The sequence below is a fragment of the Typopeltis vanoorti genome, chromosome 24, assembly GCF_054136105.1.
Source record: "Typopeltis vanoorti isolate ZY-2024b chromosome 24, IOZ_Tvanoo_1.0, whole genome shotgun sequence".
NCBI lineage: Eukaryota > Metazoa > Arthropoda > Arachnida > Uropygi > Thelyphonidae > Typopeltis > Typopeltis vanoorti.
Window position 1 is genome coordinate 28,747,387 of NC_143572.1, and position 19,471 is coordinate 28,766,857.

The 19,471-nt window shown below is 37.8% G+C and overlaps 1 long non-coding RNA gene across 1 annotated transcript; it reads right to left on the reverse strand.

Annotated features, from left to right (window-relative positions):
• Nucleotides 1-2,275: 2,275 nt before the first annotated feature.
• Nucleotides 2,276-16,359, reverse strand: LOC150093052 (uncharacterized). Its single transcript, XR_016550418.1, has 3 exons — nucleotides 16,324-16,359; nucleotides 15,777-15,865; nucleotides 2,276-2,330 (listed from the first exon to the last, which is right to left on the reverse strand). It is a non-coding gene; the product is annotated as an uncharacterized LOC150093052 (long non-coding RNA).
• Nucleotides 16,360-19,471: the final 3,112 nt, after the last annotated feature.

Sequence of the window (19,471 nt, forward strand, 5' to 3'; positions counted from 1 at the left end):
TCAGCAACCGCTCGTGCTTCAGATGTGCTAAGAGTGGAAGGCAATTCAGAAGTAACAGAATGCCTAAGAGAAATAGACTCACCGATGAATTATGCTTTCACACTTGTGGACAATGTCAAGGAGATCAATTTAAAGTTTATAACATTAGCTACGAAAAATATTTAAAAAACTAGGTTAGTGAGAAATGGTAACAAAGGGACAGAAAATGTGGGCTTGGTTATGAAGTACTGGGGAATCAGGAACTCGTTTCAATATGAAGAGAGAAAGCAAAAGACACGTAGTGAACGACCGTACAAGAAACTGGGATGTAATTGCATACGATGGAAGGAGATTGTATCATTCCAGTTTTTAAAACTGGAATGATACAGCCAAAACCCATCATAATCATAGATATGAACACCCGTCCTGAGTGACCATACGAATTTCTTCTTAAGTTTGGTAATGCTCTCTAGGAGACACAGTATCGATGGAGAAATACAGATGGTAAACAATCAGTTAATGACCTTTACCGTTAAGTTTGCGAGATTTTTGAGGTTATTATCGATGGCCACGAATCCAGTACATTACGCTTGTCATTTCGGCAGGTGTTTGCCTGTTTTGCAGGATGGAATTAATTTCGAGACAGGAAGTTTATACGACTGATTAACGGTTGACTTTTATCTCCAAAATGAAAAAAAAGATTGAATATAGACTATGTATTATTATCCTGGAAATATTAATTATGAGCAAATACTAATACTCTCTAAGCTTTGTTTTTAAGGTAGTTATTCAGGCGTCTTCTGATTTCGTTTTGGCGAAACGCAAGCGGAGACACGTTGTAAGCTCCAGTTGGTATAGGGAGGAAGATTTTTCTTTGTCATCAATACAAGAATTGGGCCAGAAAGACAAAACTAGGAGTTAGCCTTGCTTGAGTGTTGCTATGAGAGAAGAAACAGAAGCTGTTTCCAATGGCCTTAGGCGAGACAAAAATGAACAACACAAGTGACTGTGGATTTGTGAATTCAGTCAAGTTGATGAGGATGCAAAGTGTGAAATACTGACTGTTTTATATTTGGATTTATTATTTCTTTATTTATTTCAACATTTTCGTATCCTGAAATGTTTGTTTATGAAAATGTATGCATTTCAGCAATACAAAACATTTCTGTATTGCTGAAATGTTTTGTATTGTCTTCGTGAACTGATTAGAGAAGATCGCGTAGATCATCTATCTAGAATGCTAGTGAATAGATGGATTTTCCGCTAAGTATGGCTAATAAGAAATAACATGGATTCCTTACCAGCTTGATGAGTAAAATTGGAGAAGGGAAACTAAACTGAACTGTGGATATTTAAATCGACAAAACGTAAAAGAATGAAAATGATGCTTTTGGATATTTCATCATCAGGATCATGACCACGATATTTCCTGAAATGTACCCTCAAGTGAACACAGATACTACAATCGAGCTACATGATTAAGATTCACATTACTGACAACTATCAATCAGCAGCTTTCCTTTAAAATCTGTTATTTATCAAGTTACCAATATTGTCAAAACTTACTTTTCAGTAGAGTCAAGTATCCTCATAGATTCTGTTCTACATCTGGATTCTTTTCCTCTTCTCCTAGCAGCAGCATTTATCACAAATAAATATTCAAATGGTTCTGGATGGTATTAGAATTCGATGGCCGATAAAATATCAAATGAGTGAAAGAGAATGCAACAAAAAATTTAAGCTTGAATTTTTACTAGGAGCTCTCGCATCAAGCAGCGTATTCGGCAGAATGAAAATCAGGTTCCAATAACTTATCGATACTTTTAGATGTATGTAAATGGTGGAGGTGATATGTATGCGTATATTTAGGCTAAGAATGTTGACAAATGGACACCGTGGAGATTATTTGTGATGTCTTTTATAATTAGTGGGAGAGGGGATTCCTAAACAATATAGCAGAATTAGTTCATTCACGAACGATCAATAGGTCATCTTCCGTGTAGTATCTAGCGACGTGTGGTACCATTTTATTCGTATATCCCAGAAAGGAGAGGTTTTGGTTCACTAGTCTCTCAGATTAAATTGTCTATGGATAGATGCACATAATCCATTCATGGATTATGTGCATCTATCCAGAATTGTTATAGTGATGATGATACCACTAAAATAAACTTAATTTTGATTATTAACATAATTTATTCGATGATTTAGAATATTTAGCAACTAAGGCACACATTTTTCCGGTACAGAATTTTATTATCTCAGAATTTTGATGATCCCAATTAAATTTTCTTTCCTGGAAGTCACTTGACGCAAACAACTGTGGGTCAGTCCAAATATAGTCTTCTGACCTATTTAAATTGAAAAGATTAAAATAAATAAAAGAAATCTCTACATCTAATTTCATAATCTTAGAAATAATGGTCAACATTTCACAGGCAAACATCCCTGCTTTCTCACGTTTTAAAGTTATTTGGGTATAGGAGAATAATCCCTGATATTTTCAGCAATAGTGATTTTCTTCACCCTCCTGAAGCGTACATATTTATGACTATATGCAAACATAGAAAAGCTGCTGACCGGGCTGGGCGGGTGGATAAGTCCTGATCCCCTAACAATATACAGCAGGTCAGACAGCCACTGAGACATTGCCTTATGTGAATACCATGAAATGGTAGATGATTTTATCCCGTGGTGTGAGACTAACATCCTGATGATTTTTCAAGCCTGGATTGGCTTGAAAACGTCACATATTTAGCCCTCTCTAGACCGTTTCCTCTGTTCATTAATTTATCCATAGTCCACAGTGGGTACGAAATGTGCTATAGGTTTGCAACTTTTAAGCAGGATTAAAATTTAAAACAAAATGTATATTAATTCATTTCAATGTAAATTTCGTGTATTTCTTGTTTCACTGGCGCATCTCAAATATCGAACGTCATATTTCCTTGACGTATGTGATCCAGTGAGCCTGCTAAGATTAAGCAAATTTGATTTCGCATAAACTGAATTTTGGTAATTTGACAGAGGAGTTAAATCAATTAATTTTGGATTTCATTTTCCGCGTACAAAACTGAAACTTTTAGGGATACTCCAATTCAAATATGCTTCTGGAACTTAAAGAAACACAGGACTCAATCCACGACTTATTTACTACCATCTTTAAATAAAAATAAAGAACAAAATGAATACAAAGCACCGTAAACTACAATAAGTTGGAGTCTCAGAAAATAAAATTTGTAAAAGAGATAAAATATTAATAACTCGTGCAAAATATTAATTATTTAAATCAGAAACAGCTCAATGTCCAAGTTATTACCAATAGATTTTATAAGTACAAAAACTATTGGTAATAACTTGGACATTGAGCTGTTTCTGCTCAATGTCCAAGTTATTATATACAGCAAAGTAAGAACACAGAGGTAAGTAAAATAAAAAAAAATACTTACCTCTGTGTTCTTACCATCCTCCATTATTCCCATTTCTAGGACCTCTCCTTCTTCCATCTATTCCTTCATAAACAAAAGAAATGCTATTTTCGTAAAGTATGCCTAGTGCTATGGAAGCGGCCATGGGTTCATATAGAAGAAGCCGTTTATTTGGAATTAACTGGGTTTGAATACCGTCTAAGGAAGTGGTTCCCAACCTTTTTCCACTTGTGTACCCCATTTCTATAAATTGTACTCCTTGTTTTTAAAATAGCTGTTTTTAAATACTGACATTTGTGGTTCCATGAGTAACGTTTTGCATTTTTTTTACTTTACTTGTTTTTCCGCCATTACTGAGTATTTTTCGTGCACCCTTGAACGGTCCAGCACGTATCCCCGGGGTACACGTACCACCGGTTGGGAATCGATGCTCTAAGGCAGTGATATTCATCCTATTCCATAATACAGCACACCTAGACTAATTATTAAAATTCTGCGGTACACTAAAAATATATTCCTTTAATTTTTTTTGATGATCTGGCAAAAAATAGGCATAATTTTCATTGATTTACACACAAAAGAAGAAGGAAGACAGACACTAATAAATAAATGTGCAAATTAATACATTATTTCTTTCAATTAATTTGTTTTCATAAATCTCGCGGTACACCTGACGACCTCTCGCGACACACCAATGTGCCGCGGCACAAATCGCTGCTCTAAGGAATCAGGACTAATCTACTGAAAGAGAGGTTCATCCAGGAAACAGGCAAGCCGTTCTCGTAAACACACATTCGAGAAAACATAAATTACTTTCACTTAGCGGGAGGCAGCAGATGAATAGCAAGCAGGCTGCATGAATTTGGCTAAAACCCTTAATGAGAGGACTCGACCAGTGTTAGACAATCGAGAATTGGATGGAAGATTATGAAAGATATAAAAAGTGTTCTTTATTCGTACAAATGAAATGATCAACATAAGATATCATTCAAACAAACGTTTGACTGGTCACACAGTTCAATTCAGATTCCACCTAAGAATCTAAGAATAGTCCGTCCGTCAGGAAGCATTGTAAACTATGGACTGTTCCAGGTAATGCTGTTTTTTTTTTAGGTCATGTGGGGTCACTTCGTTGATGTTTAATTGCTGTAAATAGTTGGAGAGCTTCTTTAAAATTGCGCCAAATGCGCCGATAACTATTGGGATGACTTTGGTGTGTTTAAGCCACAGTCGGCCAACTTCGATTGTCAGATCTCGATATTTAGTAACTTTTTTCCAGTCCTTTGTTGTTATCACTGGGTACATCGATATCGATTATCGAAACCTGTCGATGTTCAATAATTGTGGTGTCAGGTATATTGTGTTCCAAATGCCGATCAGTTTGTATTCGAAAGTCCCAGAGAATTTTTGCTGTTTCGTTTTCCACTACTGTTTCTGTTTTATGCTACCACCAATTATCAGAAGTAGGAAAGCCATATTTTTTGCATACATGCCAATGAACTATTTTGGCAACTTGATCATGGCGGTATTTATAGTCAGTCTGAGCTATCTTGCTGCAGGCACTGATTAGATGTTCTACAGTCTCATCTTTCTGATCGCATAATCTGCATTTGCGGTTATTATTGATGTTGAAAATTTTTGCTTTGATTGCATTAGTTTGTAATGCCTGTTCTGGAGCTGCTAGAAGAAATACTTCTGTTTATTTATTTATTTTTTTAATATATCCATATCGTTGCCATTGCCACATCACTGTCAGTTCAATTGTTTTCCTCAGTATCTCGAAGAAATTGGCAATGCAAGGGTTTATTTTTCTGAGGGCGCATATCGATTATTTTGCTCCTATTTTTTTATTATTTTTGTAATCGCCTTTTGTAATTTAGAAGTCCTTCTTGTCAAATGGTCTGAAGCATTTGCTCAGTGCTATTGTCGATGTAATTCTTGAAACTAATTTATTTTCTCCCACAGTCTACTCACTTTGCAGCAGACCCCGTCCACCTATTCTCCTCGGTAGGTACAACCGGTCAACATCACTTCGTGGATGTAATGCATGATGCACAGTCATTACTTTTCTAGTTTTGCAGTTCAGTTTGTCCATGTCTTCTTTTGTCAAATCTATTATGCAAGCTGTGAATCGGATCACTGGTATACCCCAAGTATTCATTGCTCTAATCGTGTTTAATCCATTTAGTTTTGTTTTCAGAATATTTCTAACTCTTTTGGTGTATTCTGATGCTGCCTGTTGTTTATCTTTCGAGTGGAAAATATCATTGACTTCTAATATTCGTAGAAGTCAGCTGAAATTGCTTTTATATATTTCTCTTGATCAAAATTAAAACTGCTAGTATCATTAATTTTTCCTCGTTTAATAGATAAAAGTGCGCATTTATCTAAGCCAAATTCTATTTTGATCTCCTGACTGAAAATACGAACTGTGTTCGGTAAAGAGTCCATTTGCTGTGCCGACCTTCCATATAACTTCCAGTCATCCATATACAACAGATGGGAAATTTTAATATTGCATTTAGGAATTTCATATCCAAGTTTTGTTTTCTTCAGAATCATAGACAAAGGTGTCAAAGAAATATTGAATCGCAATGGTGACAAAGAATCATCTTGGAAAATTCCACTTTGAATACTAATATCTCCGAATCGTTTAGTTTTAACCATGAAAGTCATGTTCCACGATTTCATAGCAGCAGCCAGGAAAGAACATGATATTTTCTTCATGTTTTTGCTAGTTAAAAATACTTGTAGTGAATTTAGGATACAAGAGTGTGCGAAGAAGTCGAATGATGAATATCATTTTATCAAAAGCGAACTGGTCCTTTGTTCCTCTAGATTTTTAAAAATTGCCTTTTTGGTCAATCGGATAAATCTGATTATCTGATAATTAGTGATATAAAGAATTTTCCATAAACAGTTCGTAGTTGGCAGACATGTTATTGGACAATAGTTACTTGGGTCTTCACCCTTATTCTTATCTTTCGTAAAGAGAAAAGTGCGCTCAGACATCATCCAGTCTTCTGTGGAGCCTGATTGCAGCAAATAATTAAATTGTTCTGGCATTCGATCATGTAGACTGGTTAGATGCTTTAAACAAAATTCCTATAGTTTGTGGAGTGCACTTAAATTAAAAACTGGAGTGCACCTTTGGCAGGTGCACTCCAGTTTTTAATTTTCTAGCCTGTGCACTGACCATTTCTTTATCAATAATTACATTTTGCGTTTCAATTCTGATTCCATTTCCTTAATCCATGAGGGCTTTTTAATATGTTCAATGGGATTATCCCAGATTGACTTCCAAAATTTGAGTGTTTCTTCTTTTTCTGGTGAATGATTGTTTACATTTGTATTTCTCTTGAACACTGAAAGAAGTGGCTTTGATTCAGTCAAAATTCTATTTGTGTACATATTGGTTTATTCTTGCTTCATATCTTTTAATTTTCTGTGCAGTCTCAATCTTTGCTGTTTTAATGCTATTATTGTCGTTTTTCCTTAAACCCTTCAAGTTGCTCAAATCAGCTGGAAGAGTGTTGACGTTTCGTTCCAACCGGATTTTCCATAGTCCAGATGCTTCATCTTCGCATTTACTCTTGAGGTTTGCAACCAAGATTCACTGTAATGTTATAAGCTGTGCTGTATACGAGCTGATTTGTTTCCTTCATACTGTTTTGTGATTGTTTTTTTCATAGTATATGAGTCTAAGATTACCTATTTTAGCTAAGATTTATGTAAAACCTTTAACGGTGTTAGTTTTATACGGTCATTTATGGAATTCACATATTCCACTATCCCTGACTTCATTTTACACTGCACTTCTGTCAAAACATTCTGAGGTATATCGTCAGCTTGATGATCATTGAGCTGAATTTCAAAGTTAGACACAGCTACCCCTGATGATTTGCTGTTACTGAAGCTGTTGGTTTATTGCATAACTTTTGCAACTCAAGTTCACTAAAGATTTTGTTGCAGAAAATGAAGTTGTCTGCATTAATCTTTGTTTTGTTACTGAAGATTATGGGAATTTTTGTTTCCAAATTAAATGCAGACGCTCTCTGAAACCTCGTTTTTCTGGTGTTAATCTGAAACATTTCAGAACTTCTCTGTTTTTTTTTCAACAGTCCATTTTTCACTTTTGGTTTCTTCCAGCCGCTTTTCAGGTTCATGCCCTGGTTTTCCAGCGAGGAGAGCGGGTCCTGTAGCCCAGCTATCGTCTGATTAACATCTGACGCAGACCTTGATGACCTGGACCTCGAGTGATTCGGTATGGATTTCTTCTTGCTTTTCACCATAAAGATAGGGATGCGAGGAACACTGTTAGTCTAGACTCTCAGTTGACACCTGTCTGACGAGGGAGGCCCTGCTGATAGCTAACTAACCCCAGAATAGCTCTCGACATTATCATCATCATCATCATCACTATAGAGATATAAAACCATCTGGTGTGGCAATTGCATGAACTCTAACAGTTACTGAAAGTGATATTTATATTTTCGAAATCAGCCAACGATAGAATTAACACTTTTTTATTAATATAAAAATTCGTGATCTTAATTCGACACAAGCATAATAGTACGTGCCAACTGTTCATGACAACGTCGTTAAGTTATACAAGGTTGCCATAAACGTCTACAATCTTCAATAATAATAATAATAATAATAATAATAATAACAGATATTTTATGTCTGTGGAACTCTGTTGACAGGGCCGATTTGTCTGTTTTGACGGAATGAAAAAAAAAAGAGTACCTGAAAAAAAACTGCTCGCCTCGGAGTGAAAAAGGTTAGCTCGCCATCTGAGTGCCAGGATCGCTACACGAACAACCTCGCGAGCGCTGTAAAATACAGATACACCTTTCTTTACTTGCATAAAGAGTATTACTTTTACGATTCATTCGAAATGGTAAAACGAACCCAACAGAAAATTAACAACAACAAAAAAAATCATAATAACTTTACTGCCGTTAGCTCACAATGGGCGTTCCAAGTGCTCGATGCTCACCCTTAATCCAACATTTCTTTTGTAGAATCAACAAATGAATAAGGGAACAAAGGTCCAATCAATTCCAGCCAAAACAATTATTAGTTATGACACTTATCGAGTTGAACAGAATCATTAACTCACAATAAATATTAATTTTTATGGCTATTCTTGCCTATATTTTGTTTAAGAGTAATATTGGAAATTTGAACGAACAAGAATAATCAGAGAATCTGTGAGATACCCTCAAGAAAGAATTGATTGCAGTCGCAGAGCGTTTGCTGATTTGTTCGGTGAAGCATAAATGCATTTCATATTTCCCTTTGTCTGAGAGGGTGTTCTTTGAGTGGAGAGTTATCGAGCATTAAGCTCGCCCTGGAAGGGCAGTGAGATTAGTTGTGTCCAGCTGAGCATAGAATTGACTTGGGTCTTTTGTGTTTGTAGAATTCTGCTTCATTGCAGTCTTAAGCTTGCATGATCAGCGGGTTTGGATGATTGTTTGTATTGGGGAAGAACTTTTCTGCTAGGTTATGGAGAAGGGATGTGATGTAGGGAATGATGACTTCCCTACATCACAAATCAGTCAGTCTCAAACATTGTCATGATAAACTTTAATACTTCTAATGACTCCTCCTTGTTTAGAGTTCTGATCTGTTCCTTGATGACTTCCATACCAATCGGGAGTGTCCTGGAATTATCTGATGGCTACGAAAAAACCCTGCAACAAAGTAGGGTAGTAATCATACGATTATCTTCCCACAGGTCTAAGGACCTTCAGCACGATTGAAACAGTCAACCAGCAAAGATCTAGAAACGTTGTTGTGTTGTAGTGATGTGGGAAGAGAACAAGTAATAGCTTGGGAAAATTGCATCAAAAGTCAAGATCTTGCCTTGTATTAAGCTTTCAAAGTAGATTCACAAAACCTAAAACTCACTAATCACCACTGAAATCAAAAACATTCTTCGCAACAACAACCATATCGCCATTTTTCCTGACATGTTGTGCCCATCATTTCATTGATTGCAGTCCTTATAAGGACTGGCTTAAAGGGGCGAAGCAAGATCTTTTAATCTTCCCCGTTATCTGTAGAGGACAGTGTAGGGATAAGGTGTTATTGAGCTATAAAGCTCTGATCATGGCAAGAGGGTAACAGTAATAGCCGAACCTCAGTTAGAACTTCATTGGTTACAGCATTGCCACCCATCACCCTCCCTGGGAACTCATTTTAGTCGCCTCGTACGACATGCATGAGCTACATTGGTACTATTCTTATCCTGGCAACCACACAGGGACCATAGATTGCAGTCCTTATAAGGACTGGCTTAAAGGTGCGAAGCAAGAATGGTTTTCATCTTCCCCGTTATCTGCAGAGGATATTTTAGGGATAAGGTGTTATTGAGCTATAAAAGCTTTGATCATCGCAGGAGGGTAACAGCAATAGCTGAGCCTCAGTTAGAACTTCATTGGCTAAAGCATTGCCACCCATTACCCTCCCTCAGTACTCATTTTAGTCGCCTCGTACGACATGCATGAGCTACATTGGTGCTATTCTTATCCCGGCAACCACACAGGGACCATTGATTGCAGTTCTTAAAAGAACTGGGAGATGGACTGAGTCCTTGACTCTTTATCACGTCATCTGAATGAAGTAAATCTGTGTAGATGGAGTGCTATTGAGCTAAAAAGCTCTAGTCATGGCTGGGTAACGGCAATAGTCGAGCCTCAGTTAAAACTTCATTGGCTACAGCATTGCCATTTGTTACTCTGGGAGTCCTAAAAAGGACTTTTTTCTCCGGCTCTTCATATTCTCATTGATAGCAGTTCTTGAAAGAACTGGCAGATGGACTGAGTCTTTGACTCTTTATCCCGTCATCTGATTGAAGAAAATCTGTGTGGATGGGGTATAATTGAGCTAAAAGCTCTAACCATGGCTGGGTAACGGCAATAGCCGGGCCTCATTTAAAACTTTATTGAGTACAGCATTGCCATTTGTTACTCTGGAAATCATAAAAAGGACTTTAGGTTATGAAGAGTTTTCCATTTTTTGCAGTTCTTAAAAGAACTGGGCGATGGACTGAGTCCTTGACTCTTTATCCCGTCATCTGAATGAAGAAAATCTGTGTGGATGGAGTGCTATTGAGCTAAATGCTCTAGTCATGGCTGGGTAATGGCAATAGCCGAACTTTTTTTTTGCAGTCCTTATAGGGACTGGCTTAAAGGGACAAAACAAGAATGCTTTTCATCTTCACCGTTATCTGTAGAGGACAGTGTAGGGATAAGGTGTATTGTTGAGCTATTAAAGCTCTGATCATGGCAGGAGGGTAACAGCAATTAGCTACAGCATATGTCATCCATTATTACCCTCCAAGGGTATTGGATTGAATGAATCAATCACCGCATCTCACTGTCGATTGATTCCCCTAAATCAATCTGACGCCCCCTTAACATAACATCATTGGCCAGAAGGGTGAAGCAAGATGCTTTTATTCCCCGTTGTCTGATAAGGAGGATGAATTGAAGGAAATATTTATGAGCTGAGAGCTCTCCCTAGGGGGCACGGAGATTAGTCATTGTTGCAAGTATTTAGGATGGCTTTTGGCCTCTTGTATTTGAAGAGGTCAGTCTCTTCATAGTTTGCTGCTTGTTTAACTAGATCGTTGGGGTGTGTAGAGATCTCTGAGAAAACTTTTTCTGCTGTAGTTAATAGGAAGGAGTAGATGTAAGGGATGTTTGTATCTGTATGCAGTTGCACGTTCCTTACAAACCACGCTGCGTCTAATATCATGCGTAAACACCTATTTTGCACTCTCTGCAGTCTGAGGATGTTGGAGTTGGATGTGTGGCTCCAGGCTGGAGAGGCATATGTCAACATTGAGCGGATCGTCAACAGGTAGAGGAGCACTTTGATTCTGGTATTCAGTCTACTTTTTCTATCTGACGCCCCCTTGACAATTGACAATTATGTCTTTAGGGGTGAAGCAAGATGCTTTTCATATTCCCCGCTATCTGTTATGGTTGCAGTGAAGGTAAAATTTATGAGCAGAATGCTCGCCCTGATTGGGCATGGAGATTATGCATCACTAAAGGAGGCCAATATAGCTTTTGGTCTTCTATATTTGAATATGTCCGTTGGATCGTATGCTGTAGCTTGTTGAACCAAATCGTTGGGATGTGTGGACGTCTTTAGGAAAAACTTGGTGGCTAAGGATCGTAGAAAAGAGAAAATATAGGGAATATTTGTGTCTCTGTGGAGTTGAATGTTTCTAACATACCACGGGGCGTTCAAAATCATTCTCAGGCACTTGTTCTGCACTCGCTGTATTTTGATGATGTTAGCATTAGAGGTGTGGCTCCAGGCCGGAGAGGTGATTATAGGACGAATTGTCATCTGGTATAGTTGTAATTTGATTCTGTTGCTGAGCTTGCTATTTCTATTAATTAGCGGATAGATCTGTGCTATGTTTTTAGATGCCTTTGTGCATGCAGACTTGGTGTGCTGATTGAAAGATAGCTTTTTGTCGAGAATTACACCCAGGTAATTTGTTTCTGACTGCCAGGGAATTTTAGTATTGAATAGTAACAAATCTCCTACAGGAGACATTGGCCTTTTTGAGAAAAGAACGGCTGAGCTTTTCTGGGGGTTGACTTCCAATCTCCACTTAGAGAACCAACCCTCCAGCTTTAGAATGTTTTCTTGAAGCTTTCTGGTAATGAAAAGGGGTCCGAGAGATCTGGTTAGTATTGCCGTATCGTCCGCATATAGGGCCAAAATGGAAGTCATCGGATTGTGCGGGATGTCTGACATGTATATAGAGAACAGTAATGGAGCCAGTAGAAATCCCTGCGGCACTCCAGCAAAGATGTGGCGCTGGGAGGATGTAGAACCGTTGATTTTTACTTGCATTGATCTATTTTGAAGATATGAGTGGATTAATTGAACCATTTTAGGTGAGATGCCGGCTGAGATAAGCTTGTGCAGGAGTCCAAAATGCCAGATTTTGTCAAATGCTTTGGATATGTCTAGGAAAACAGCGCCTGTGCACTGGTGCCAGTTGTAGCTGGTTGTGATGTATTCAACAATTCTGTGGATTTGCTGGGTAGTACTATGGTGTTGCCTAAAACCAAACTGTTCTTTTGGAAGGATGTTTAGGTCATTTATTGAGGTCTGAAGTCGTGAGAGGATGACCTTCTCTGCAACCTTACCCACATTTGAGATGAGACTGATTGGACGATAATTTTGGGGTAGGTGTGAGTCATTGCCTGGCTTATGTATGGGAATTACGTCAGCCAGTTTCCAGGTGGAAGGAAAATAGTGAAATCTTAAAATTGCATTTATTATACTGGTCAGGTACAATACTGCCCTCCGCGGCAGAAGTTTAATCACACGATTAGTAATGCCGTCTGGTCCAGGAGCTTTTTTGTTCTTTAAATTTTTAATAATGTCATATATCTCAGCAGGTGATGTTGATGCAATACGGTCAGTGCTTGGTGATAGGAAGTTTGAGTGAGTGTCTGACCTTGCCGTGAATCTTATGTATGTGGTCAAAGTCAAGGTTTCCATACGAAGGCCTGCATTGCTCTTCCAAGCTGTGCGCTATAACCTCTGCTTTGTCCACATCTCTGTGAGCAAGGCCCTGATCAGTTAATATTGGGGGAAGGGATCTGCCTTTGTTTTTGGTATTTTTCAGTAGTCCCCAGATGGAGTGATCACTAGGTGAAATGGAGGATAACTTTTCATCCCATACATAGTCTCTATGAGCTTTCAGTGCATCTCTTACTGCCCCATTTAGTCTGTTTAGATTTGTTTTGTCTTGTGGTGCACACGTGTTACGGAATCTTTTTCGAGCTCTGATTTTATCTCTAATTAAGTTCATGATGTCTTCAGGCAAACGATCTGGCTTGCGGGCAGATTTGTAGGCGGAAGCTACCTTTATAGCAGAATTAATTTGTTGTGTGAGATTTGTAACTGCAGTTTCTACTTCTTCTTTTGTGCGTATGTGAGGAACAGGTCCAATATAATCCTTGAGTGCGGCTGACAGTCTTTCCCCTACAATGTAGGAGTGAGAAGGAGGACACAGGAATTCATGATTTCCCAGCTGTAGTAGAATTGGATTGTGATCGGATGATAGTTCATCCATAGATATGATACGGTACTGAAGTTTAATATCCTGTAGGATAGCTATATCCAGGATGTCAGCAGTGCCGAACGTACTGAGATGAGTTGGTTCGGTGGGGCCTGCCACAACAGCGTTGCTTGATCCTAAGTAATTGAAAAGGATGCAACCATTCTTGTTTGTGGTTGAACAATTCCACGCAGGATGCTTGGAATTCAGATCCCCGGCAATAATGGTGGGCCCTCTGATGCCTAAGATGGCATTTAGATCAGAGTGAAGTAGAGATTTTTGGGGAGGGTTGTAAGCTGAGTAGATTTTCAGTTTGCCAGTGGAGCTGGTGACTACTTCCACTCCTGTGATCTCAAGGTTAGTGGTTGAAGGAATGTTCACAGAGTGGTGCTTAATGTAGTTTTTAATGAAGATGGCAGCGCCACCGCCTCTGTAGAGTAGTCTGTCATTTCTGTATAGGCGATAGCCCCTTATTGTAGGATTGTCTGAGGGTCTTAGATGAGTTTCGCTAATTAGAATAACATCTGGCTGATACCTAGATGTGAAGGCACGGAGTTCCAGGATTTTGTTTTTGAGGCCATTTGCGTTCCAAGCAACTATTTGAAGAGATGCTGGAATGAGTTTGTTTCTATTCATTTATGAGAGCTGTGAGGATGACCTGTGTTTCACGAAGAAATCTTTTAGTGGAGGTTTCAGTAGGATTTGATAGGCTAAAATTTTGTAGCATGTTTGCTAGTGAGGCCGTGATAATAGCTGTTAGGTTTTTAGGTGCTCTTGGTTGATTTTGTTCTGGAATTGGCCTAATTGTACGGGTCACATCGGCATAACGTCTTGTTTGCTTTTGGTTGGAGGTCTCCGACTGTGGCCGCAGAGTCTCCGGTTTTGATGTCTGGGCCGCTGGTGTTCTTGTACTGTAGGAGGAGGGCTGACTGATTGCCTCCATCCGTCTGTTCTTTGGGTGTTGAGTACATCCTTTGTAGTTCGCCGGATGAGGGCCACTGCAGTTGGCACATTTGGCCGAGGTGGCCCTTGGCTTAGTGCAGGTATTGGTTGGGTGGCTGTCTCCACATTTTAAACATCTATATTCTGCTCTGCATAGATTCTGGGCATGGCCAAACTTTTGGCACCTGTGGCACTGCCCAGAAAATGATCTTTTACGGAGTGGTTCCGGTGTGACGATGAGACCACAGACTGTTTTTAAGTTGTAGATATCCTTATATATTTTGTGAATCTCAACAAGGACTAATGGCATGGGAGTTTTGTCTGCTTTGTACATTCTGCTCATTTTGACTGGTGGCAGATCCTGAAAATTTAGGTCAGCAGCGATTTCTGCTGTGTCAATGTCTTCACAGACACCACGAAGGACTACTTTTAAATTTTTTTCCGAACTGAGAGCAAAGGTATGATACTGGATGCCTCTGTCGTCCAGTTCCTTGGTCAACCTTCTATAGTCTGTCACTGTTGCTGGCTGAATCTTTATGCCTTCATCCATGTTTTTGGCCTTAATGAAGCCAATATGCAGATTGGACATTGTGGATCGTAAAGCTGCCCACTTTTGTTTTTCTCTAAGGATGACCGGAGGCACCTTTTCTTTGGGAGAAGTTGCGGCGTCCGAACCCTGTTCCATTGCAGTATTGTCATTGTGCGGTTCTTCTGTTGTTCTTCGCTTTTTGCGAGCACGCACTTCTACAAAGTCTGAAGGAGTAGAAGGCATCGACTCTAAATGATCTTCAGCGACAACTTTGCGAGCAAGCACTTCTACAAAGTCTGAAGGAGTAGAAGGCATCGACTCTAAATGATCTTCAGCGACAGCGTCTGAGACACATTCGGGGGGAAGCGTGTCATACAGTCTAACTTTTCCCGGCCAATTATCACTCAGTAGCTTTCCCAGTCTGAGGAATTCCCTGTAAACTTCTTCGAATTTGGTCTCATTTAGAAGTTTTTGTCATTTCAGGAATTTAAAATGTGTTGAGACACAGATGGAGAAAGAGTAGAGATCCCTCAAGTGCTCCGAGCAGGCAAAGACAATCCTCTGGACTTTTGAGGGTACACTAGCAGATCCCGTAGACACTCTTAGGTGTCTACCAGCAATAAAATGTTACTCTATATATATATATATATCCCGTAGATCAAATCGACCTACCAGCATCGGTAGCAAATATTTCACCTTAAAAAAACCTCAGAAAATGAAGAACACTTACCTCTGTATATATATCATTTAACATTCAAAACTATCGCCACTATTTAACAACACAATGACTCACCTGACTCTTAATTCCATCATGACTTGGCCATACTTCTCACCAATTAACAACAACAACACATTGACTACCAATCCAATCTCTGACGCCCCCTTAATCGGAGAGAGAATAATTAATATGGTATGATTATCTAAAAATAATAGGTGTCTGGAAATAAATCCATATTGATTAAACAAAACTAGACTTGTATGATATTACGTAATTGAAATAGTAATAAAATTATTAAATAAATAAAAATGTATATAAAATATTAAAAAATATCTAAAAAATTGAGTAAATCAATGAATGGATCATTTGTTACAGTTCTCCTTCACCGATTTGCACAAAGAGAAAAAATATAATTATAACTTTTGTAGAGGCATGTTATACAGTGTAGTTACTTTTTAGCTCTTGTGATTTTAACCGAATCCTAAGGATATTTACTGAGCCAAGTTACCATATTTTTTAACGTCACTCTGTAGACTTTTTATCTAGAAATAAATATATAAATAATTCCAACAGGAAATTACGAAATAAAATACTAAAATAATAGTAAAAAGAATTGACTTACATATGGCGTACTTGATCATGCGAAGCACGCAGTACCTATTTAGAAGAAATATATAATGTAGGATATTTTAATGCAAAGGAAATTTTAAATGTAAATATTTATTTAAAAAGTAAGATGGAACAGGAATAAAATATTGGAAATGATAGCTTCGAATGTAAAGTTTTAAATTTATGGTGAATAACTAAAGTGTAAACTGAATGTTTATCTTGATATATATCGAACTGGTATCGACCCTATGTCTTGCTATTTGCATGCCGGTATTTCTGCATTAACTGTAGCTAGTTTGTAATTCTGGCGTTTACCACTCGTAATGAAATCATATGAGAAGTGTATGCTTTATCCTTTACATAATTAAACAGGGAAAAAAATTAAGATGTAGTCAGAACTCTATACATACTTCTCTCTCTCTCTCTCTGTCCATTTATTTGAAATCCGGCGCACAAGACTTATGAAGAGCATTTCTCAATTCTGTTGGATGAAGGCCTTCTCTTATAACAGACCAAAATAACGACCCTATGCCGCCATCAATGTGAAAGTTATCGTTTGGGTTGCCTTTACCACCCTTTGTAAAATGTGTCCTCAACTTAAGTTTCCTCGATGTCATTCTATTTGCATCTCTTGCTTCCTCAGTCACTTGAATCGGGGTCTTACTAATATGAAACTCGCATCAAATTCTCTAGATATCTCGAGGCAGCATTACAATTAATGTTTTATCACTCTGGTATTCATAGAAATAATTAATGCTACCCTAATATACGTTGAAAGTAGCTTTGCTTATCATATTTGTAAATGGAAGCAGAATGCACTGACAAAATATTATATTATATTTCGAAAAAAAAAAATAGGGAAGAATGTACAGGATTAAGATGAGATGCCTGCAGATAGAATAGTAACAATCCTTCAACGCAGTCATTGGGGGGGGGGGAGTTTATATCGCATCAGACGTTGTTCCAAGTATTGTCAAAATGGCAGTGCATTAGTCATTTATCACTGCATTTGAGTTAGAAGTCTTATCTTTCATATTACCATTGAAAAGAAGAGTAAAACTATCTCTTAACGCGGGAAGGAAGAAGGTGGACGCTCTTTTTGGTATCCACTCGTATGACGGATGTATTCGCATCTATTCCACCCTTGATGCATTTAAGTGGCTTATAATTCACCTGTCCAGTTCCATACTGTTTTCGTTTAAAAAAGAAAAAAAAAAAAAAAACGCGAATCGTATCACTTTACTACGTAAAATTACGTAGTGGTGTTGCCATGGAAACATTATGTCACATCTCTCGTCGATTTCGATGGAAGACAAAACTTTTCTATTATATGGAGAGATCATGATATATCAAGATTCGCATAAAATAATCTTTTGAAAATTAAAAAAAAAAAAAAAAAAAAAAAAAACGGAAGGGTTGTTTTATCTAAAATACTTCATATTTTCAGTTGTTGTCCCACTCTTCCTCCCCCCACTCCATACCGTCTTTCAGTGAGCTGATATTGAGGACTGAATTCAGTATGTGATTCTACTGCAATTACAATTGCATATCCTAAGATATGCACGAGACAATTAAATCACTACAATCTTGTAATAATGTAAGGGTTTGTCACGCCATCTCTTGACAAGGAATTAAACTACGATTCTGAACAAATTTTACTAATTAGAAAGCAAATAAAAATCTCAGATTCTTTAAAATGTATTAATGTAGACTGAAAGATAATTCCATGGGTTTAAAAATGATAAAAAATATGAATGAATATGCGATATTAAACTTGAGTTTTACTTACCCTGAGGCTATTACCAAAATGAGGATTGGTATGGTCACATTTGGATTTGGACTTGCCTGTTGATCCATAATGGAACTCGTGTAAATGAAGAAATGACCCTTAACAGAAGATCACTGAATTCCAGTGTTCCTTTAGGAATACTTTGATTGTTCACATTTTATGAAGCGCTAATAATTGTTACCACAAGGTATTAGCAAATATTATGACGTTTGGATATAGATTTCAACATAGTTTACCTGTTGTAAAAGCCGGGGAAAAAAAATAACAATCTGGAACAACAATGAACTTTTTATTTGCTGTGGAAACAATTTTTTTCATTGTTAACTTCCCAGCAAATCTACGGATGTGCCAACTTTCGCGCAAAGCAAGACGCGTCAGAAATGAATGATCAAGAAAGAAACGAAACTTTGCAGGGATGGTCATTGACTCTTTTACACACTGGAGAGGCTCTGATAACCTTTCTTCTAAGTACCCTTATGACAATAGTTTTCTGGTTCGTACAACAGTTTTAATTATTTCTAATTGCTACTTGATGACGCAGGGCTGGATTTAAGTTAATTGTCGCGACTAAGAGCCCTATTTTTAAGATTCCCTACTGGGTAAATTTTAAGTTGTGTATACCGACGCGGAGGTCCTTTGTACTGAGGCCCTGAGCTGTAGCTTAGTTAGCTGATGCATAAATTCCGCCCTGCTTGATGACCTGGGTAATCGGCAAGAATGTGGACCATGAAACAGATATGCCAGATTCTCACTCAGTTTACATTGTAACTCGCAAAAATTAATAAAAATAAAAATAGTGTAAAAACTGTGCCATCTTTTCCAAAGGCCATTGGACAACTTTGCCCTTGCATTCTTCTTCCTCTCTCACATGTCCCTCCCCCTCGTATCATTCTTCTCTTGTAGCTCACGCAGATATCTTCAGAGAACACATCTGCGCGAGCTACAAGAAGCCTATATTGTCTCTGTGGACATTTTCACGACATTTGTTGGAATCTGCACAAAGACTCACTTTGTGTAAAAAACTACAACTATAACCTCTAGTATCTGTAAAAAAATAGTTAAAAACTTATTAAATATTTTTTTCGTAAACACTTAGTTACACTTTACACACTTATGCTATATATTTTTGCAAACTCTTGTATGTCCTATTAGTATAAAATGATCAGAGTGTCTTTCTAAAACTGCACAATTAATTTTTCATGTTTTAGACTGAAATATTTGGTTAATATCTAATCATTTTCATTTAACCAGCGCAACTACAGGGCCTCTTATTCAGGGCGCTTTCAAAACTGTTCGTGATTCAAGAATATACAGAAAATTAAGTAAGTATTTACTTCTTTCTACTGTAGGTTTTATAGTATTCTTTCGCGCA